Here is a 7,161-nt window from a genome sequence, read left to right as displayed (position 1 = left end):
GCAAGACTCTTGTGTATTTGACACATTCAGCAAATCATCAACACAATGCATCAGCACTGTATTTTGAAGCATAACTAAAGACTCCAGATTCTTTTAAAGAATCTGATTAAAAATAAACGTACTCTCCGTATACCCTTGATGAACTCCGCTCCTTGCCAAAACATGACTGCCAAACCATCTACAGATACGTGCCTGTCGTAAGGAATATAAAAAGGTACTGGCCATACACAAGGGTGTCTTGAAGGAGGAGGTATGGAGGGAGTTGTTAGAGATGAGCACCCTTGGGAACTGCTCAAGGTTCTAGGGTATTATCAATAGACTACTTTTTGAGAAAGCTACAGGGGGTGACTAAGGCTCCCACATCACTGAGGAAGAATGGGTGTCCCATTTTCAATCTATGTTTAAGGGCCCTACGGATCAATCTCTTCAGGTAGACAGGGTCATTAATATCGCTGCTGTGGTTTTCGAGCAGAAAGAGGTTGAGGATGGGATTGCCGGCCTGTCAAGTAACAAGGCACCAGGCACAGACGGCATCCCACCTAACTTCTTCAAATCGTATCCACTCTTTTGGGCACCGGTTCTTGTGGCTGTGCTTAATGCTGCAGCTAGGGACGGCTGCCCTGATTCCTGGCCTACTTCAACTATCGAGCCAGTGTTTAAGAAGGGGGACCGCAATAGCACCTTTTGCTACAGGCCGATCTCCTTTCTTGAATCAGTGGTAAAGGTTGTGGGTGGGTGTTATTAGAAAGATTATCTTCCTGGGCAGAGGAGCACAAGATAATCTCTGATATTCAATATGGGTTTCACCCAGGGCGGTCAACTGCGGCTCAATGCCTCAATTTTTACATGATCCTTGGTAAGTACACAATTGCTCGCCCAGGTACGATCTACATGGCCTTCATGGACCTTTCATCCCCGTTTGATTGTGCCAACCGGGTCAAACTGTGGCAGTCCATGAGGGCCATGGGGGTGGAGGGCAACATCATTAACTTCCTAGAGGATCTGCCAGGGCTACCAAGGCCAACGTTAGATACGCCCAGGATCTTCGTGTCTCTAGGGATTTTAACATCGGGAGGCGGGTACAGCAAGGCTGCATTTTGCCCCCTTTTTTGTTTAACCTCTATATAAATGATCTGGATAGAGTATTGGCTGATACAGGGGCAGATTTTCTGTTTGTAGGGTGACGGGGTCTCCCCATCCTACTATGGGCGGATGATGCAGTTCTTATAGCCAGAACCGCTAGGGGCCTTCAATCCCTGCTTGAAACCTTATTAAATATAATGGGGGCCCGAGATTTAGCAATAAATAACACTAAATCCTATATACTGCAGGTAGGGATGCGGCCTCAGAAAAAGTTTCTCATTACAGTAGGTCCCAAGAAGGTCTCTCTGACGACTGTCTTTTCATATTTGGGGGTTTTATTGGATGATCCTTTGAAGTGGGGGGCCTCTTATCCAAAAGAAAAAGGGGGAGCTTACAAGGGTAAATGCAGCTATTTTCAACTTTGCTGCAAAGTTGGGCAAGCACCCAATTGCAGCCATGCTGAAAGTTTATCAGGCCAAAAGTGTAGCTATAGCTTGCTATGGTAGGAAAATTTGGGGGCACACTGCCACAGATGCATGGCAGGTAGTTGAGAACACTTTTTTAAAGCGCTTGTTGGGCATGTCAAGCGGTTTATCGAACTTGGTGGCTCATGCAGAATTGGGGGTGCCTTTTTTATGTGACACCTTGGCTTTGCACCCCCTAGTGTTCTGGATCAAGTGTTGGCTGAATAAGGATTTAGCCCTCAGCCAGCAGATTATAACCGAATGTATGAGCCTTGACCACATGTCCTGTATACCATGGCTGAAATATATTAAAAGTTGTTTTGAAGAGTTGGGGCACCCTGAACTTTTCTCAAAGCCTGATTCTATTGCACAAAAGGATGTGGAGTTTGTCAAGAGAGCTATTAGCAGTCTAAGGAAACTAGAAAGAGATGAGCTAGAAGTGCGAAAACCTAGTGTTTGCAAATTTCGGTTGCTAAAAACAAACCCATCCACAGAGCCTTATCTCCTGGGGTCACTGTCTACATAGGAGAGGTTTTTATTGTCCAGGTTTCATCTGGATTTTTTCCATTGTTACTTGCTGTTCCGAAAGGGTGCAGTAGAGGACCGGTGTTAGCACCCTGTGGCTGTGACAGAGTGCCTCCACAGGATCTGCCACACTTCTTGTTCTTTTGTAAATTTTATGAGGTACCGCAGAGATTTTTTATTCCCCCTTTTAAAGAAGCTGAATTTTAACCAGGTTCACCCTGCTCTTCTGTCTCTGCAATTGTTGAAGGCTGACTGTATCTTCTTCATCGTGGCTTATTTGAGATCTTCGGTGAGAACCAGGGCCTGTCTGGACAATTAGCAACCCTTTTTGGTAGAAGGTACTATCTGTTTTAATGTTTAGTGGATGAGTCATACTAATGGGGCCTTTTTTCCCCTCTTTTATTGATATAAACTGCATTTTGTATGTAATTTATTGTATCATGTTTTAAATGAAATTTGGATGTTGTGAAACTTTTATGGTTTTTTGTATGTGAAACAGAATGAAGTTGATTTGATGTGATTTGATTTGATTGCCAAACGGAAATGCAAAAAAACCCTGGCTTTCTTCATGCAATGGTACACATATCAGTAACAGCAAACCACTCAGTCTCATATGAAATTTGAAATAATATTACAGCCGGATTCTGTTCCGCGGGAAAACAAGGAATCACAATATTATTTATTTTTTTAAGGTCCTGCACTATGCAGCACTAGCAGCTAGGTTTCTGCAGGCCCATAATAGTTGAGTTACTGTGACTTCCCATTATTTCTTTCAATATACCTTGTTAGATCATTGTCTCAATTACTTGAGTGATTCAAGCAATTGTTTCAGGGATCAAATTGTATTGTAGAGTTCTCGGGTAGTCTGCATTTGTTCCAATCTGAATTTGAACAGGTCCAACACTATAATAAGCCATATGTCCTTTACAGTGAAATCCCAAACCACTGGTCTTACTATGTCTCTGAGGTCCAAAGGTAGATTTTCTCTTAGTTATCATTGGATACATTCCAACAGTCAAATTTAGAGCTGCCAAATTAAAGGCACTGTCTTCACCTTGTGTTTGTAATTCTATCCCTTCCAGGGTGCAATAAATAGTGCAATGTAATTTGTACAACAAATCATGTCCACATAAGCTCACAGGACTGGAATCACAAAGTTCATTTTAGTGATTATCCTCAAAACTCCCTATCCTTACAGGTACCTCTTCAGAAATTGAAATTCTCATGTGTTGATTTGCAATGCCTACAACTTGGATAGTCTTACCTGAGAGGGGTAGGTTTGGAACTTCTGCTGTTCTTACAGTAGAAAGAATAGCACCAGTGTTGACCAAAAACATGACATCAACCCCAGTTGCCTCACCATCTGCATATGGACCACTCTGATCTGCTTCCAAGAGTGCACCAAGTACGTTATCCGCCTCCACCGTCAGGCACCATCACTCAAATTGATCTATGCCTCTAATTCCGTTCATTTCAAACAAGGGAAATTGCTGATATGAATTTACATTCTGTCCTATATTCCGAGTCTTATGTAGGACCTTATTTGTAGAAAATCTAGGACCACCTGTAGCCTGCTGTGGCATTGGAGGTTGGGGAATCTGCATCACTGGAGCCAATGATCCAGTAAAATGATGTGATCTCGGTCTGGGTACATTCTGTTGTTGCATACAATTATTCTGAAGTGTACTAGTCCCTCTAACCTGATTAAAACAACACTGGCGCTTCCAATGCCCCAACCTGTTACAATAGTGACACAGATTTGACTTCTTCAATGTAGCCAAAACAATCCTAGTGCTCAAATCTATAGAAACATCTCCTCCTCTACCTTGTGCCTGAAATCCACCTCCACCCTGCATCGCCGGAGTTCTGTGGATATGCTCCTTGCATCAGATGGGTATTTCCATTAAATAGTATTTTTTGTATTCACCACTGAACAGCCCTCATCTGCACTACTATCAGTTTCTCCTTCAACTTTTTCTGCCTCATCTCAATTTCATCATTACAGAATTTAGAATACCACATAATTTTAACAACAGACTTATTTTGCCAGAATATCAAATGCTGCTGTATCATCATACTAGTCTCAGGTCTCAAATCCGGCCACATTATGTCCCATATATTTTTGCTACAATGTATCCACCCCCTACAATGTTTAATAGCCTGCAACAATCTCTCATAACAAGCATGATTTGTCTCTTTTGGTTAATTGGTTGGAAAGTCAATCTTAACTCAGTCAATATCTTAAGAAGGCACTTAGACTTCAACCATGAAATTACCTGTTCATACTTTGTCATTACCATAACCAAAGGATAATGAGTTGCAGCATCCCTTGGTGGCTCTTTTTTCTGGACACTCCACAGCTATCTTGCATGCTGTCCACAAATCGCTCGGGACCGCAATATCAAACATAGTGTTCAAATCCATCGATAAAACCTTTGATATTTTCACAAATTGCTCAACCTGTTTATGCCACTCCACAGGCTTCTCTCTTAATTTTAGAAATTCATTTTCAAATGCCACAAGTTCACTCCTACTCCAAGGTACATAGACATAACCTTTACTAGGTACTTCTAATGAATGGAAACTTTCAGCTCCCTTTTCTCTACCTCCTGGAGGAGGAGTCTCGCCGACTACCCTCTTAGGAGTCACCCTTTTGGGCCATTAGGTCTCCCATTTTTCTAATTCACTCCAAACTCTAATATTGTGAATCAACTCTTGAATATGAATTTTCATTTCTGGGTTCTCATATGCTCCATGTCCTAATCACCAAAGGCATGCAGATGGCTCTTCTGCAAAGCCTTTATTTGTTCCAAATTAAGTTAATATTTTTGGGCCAAATCAAATAATGTATCATGTGCTTCTCTTGCTCTCCTAGTCACATCCTTACTCATAAATAAAGGTTCATCCTGTTGGTATGTTTGTATTTGATCCAATGTAAAACACCCACTAATCGTCTCATTTAATTCCAATTGTATCTTCCCAACATCAACTAGATTCACCTTCAATGTAGACTGTATGATTCCCTGACTCACGTCAGTACTCACATTCGATGTCATTAAGAATTTTCAAAAAATCTTCCAATTCCTGACCTCTAAACCAGCGCATTTATCTGGGGATTTAGATACCACCTTTGGCATGTTAGTCTGTAAATCTAAGCACTGTTCCAATGTAAGTAGACTTAAGTCTAGTAACCCAATGGAAGTCCTCAAAGGTCCAAATCCACCCTGCTGTACAGATAGAGCTGTACTAGCGGCACAAGGAGAACTTACATCAATTGGATATAACTGGGCAAATTCTTCAACTTTCTGTCTCTCCGTTACAACTTCTGGCATCTGTGGTTGAATAGAGGTACCTGAATTCTGTGTCTTGCTGAAGCAGACTCATACATAGAAACCACAGGTCCTATCATAACAGAAACCATAAGTGCATTAGGTATAGCACAATTCATGGAAGCCTCGAAAACTTATCTCTGAGTTTCCTCCCATTCTTCTTTGAATTACTGTAACAGTTCCCCTCACTCATTTCTTTTGGCTTAGGAGAAACCCCTATGACATTAGAAATCATACTCAGTGCAGTGGACATTCCCTTATTCCCTCTAATAATCTCCTTCTCACCTTCGCCAGTTCGAGTTTCATTATATGGAGGTGGTTGTTCAGACATCAATATCTCTAAAAAACTATTTTCAGCCTTCTCCCCTGTTTCCTTAGTATTATTGTCTTTCTTCTTTCCAGTCCCTTCTCCACCTTCTAATAGTGAATATAATTTCAATCCTTCTATTTTGACCATCATCAAATGCTCCTGCTCTGCATCCCACCTTGCATCCACATAGGTGCATACTGCCTTTCTCACTCAACCTTGATATTTTCCCTCTCTCTCTGTTCCCAAGTGTTAATTGCTTCAAATTGTGTGGGTCTTGGTTGTGGTCTCATTTCACATAATATTATCCTCAAATATTCAATCATCCTCAATATAAATGTACCATAACATGGAAATGCTCATGCATCTTCTTTCTCTGTGATCTTGTGCCATTGTTCAAACCAAACACAAGTATGTAACCCTACCTTTGTCGCCATATATTGACGAGTGGTATCTTCCGGTGGGGCCTCTTCCCCCCTCTGAGAGATATTTGCAAATCTCCTCTAAAATAATCTTGCACAACTTTAAAACATTTCATTTTTAAACAAGCATGCAATTATTTCTTGACCCAAATGTAATGTGTTGCTTTCAAATTACACTCCGGATCATCAAGCAATAGCAGTGCTGCACCTCCAATGTGAACAACCATTGACACCGTGGTTTCAAACCAACCAACCTATCCCAGCATGGAACACTAAGATGACATCCTTGCTCCTTACAGCAGCTCACCCTCCTTCACAAATTTATGCAAGCACTCTCTCATCAAACCAAACAACAACAAATAGCAATTGTCTGCTTCTCTAAAAGAAACCAACAAAACACATTCACACAAAAGTGACCAAAAGAATACTTCCCAGTCTATGCCAACACACAAATGAATGAAACCTCAATTGGTGGGATGTCACCTTGATCAGTGCAGCTTTCCCCTGCGCATAGTTTTTTCACACTGATCATATCTCACTTTCATACCAAGAAAAATGTCCCTATCTCAATTGGGCTTGTCAATTATATCTCATGACAAACCTCACAAACTTCAGAAGGCAAAACAATGCGGTATCTCTTACACCTTAATATCATCCCGGAGTCTTAGGCACGTTGGACCCAATAACATTTGTAACACAATAAACAATACGCTCACAGCACCAACCAACGATTACGCTCAATCTCCGCAAGACACCACACAATTACCACAACACCGCAAGCTAGGCATAAAGCATTTACACACAATTGATACTCACTCCTCCACTGTTATAACTCGCTCTCAAGCCTCCTGAACAGCACCAATTTGTCAGAATACCACATGGATGTTTAAGTCCAGTTGAACCTAAGCTACTTTAGAGTGGGACAATTCTGGACCCTTACACCTCAGTTGCAAACCAGTGTGATGTGCTACTATCTGCTGAAGCTCTGGGCCAACCTTTACAATTCTTTTAATCAACAATCTTTGTTGTAG

Source organism: Lissotriton vulgaris, chromosome 3_1, assembly GCF_964263255.1.
Source record: "Lissotriton vulgaris chromosome 3_1, aLisVul1.2, whole genome shotgun sequence".
Lineage (NCBI taxonomy): Eukaryota > Metazoa > Chordata > Amphibia > Caudata > Salamandridae > Lissotriton > Lissotriton vulgaris.
Note: the sequence above shows the minus strand (reverse complement) of the source record.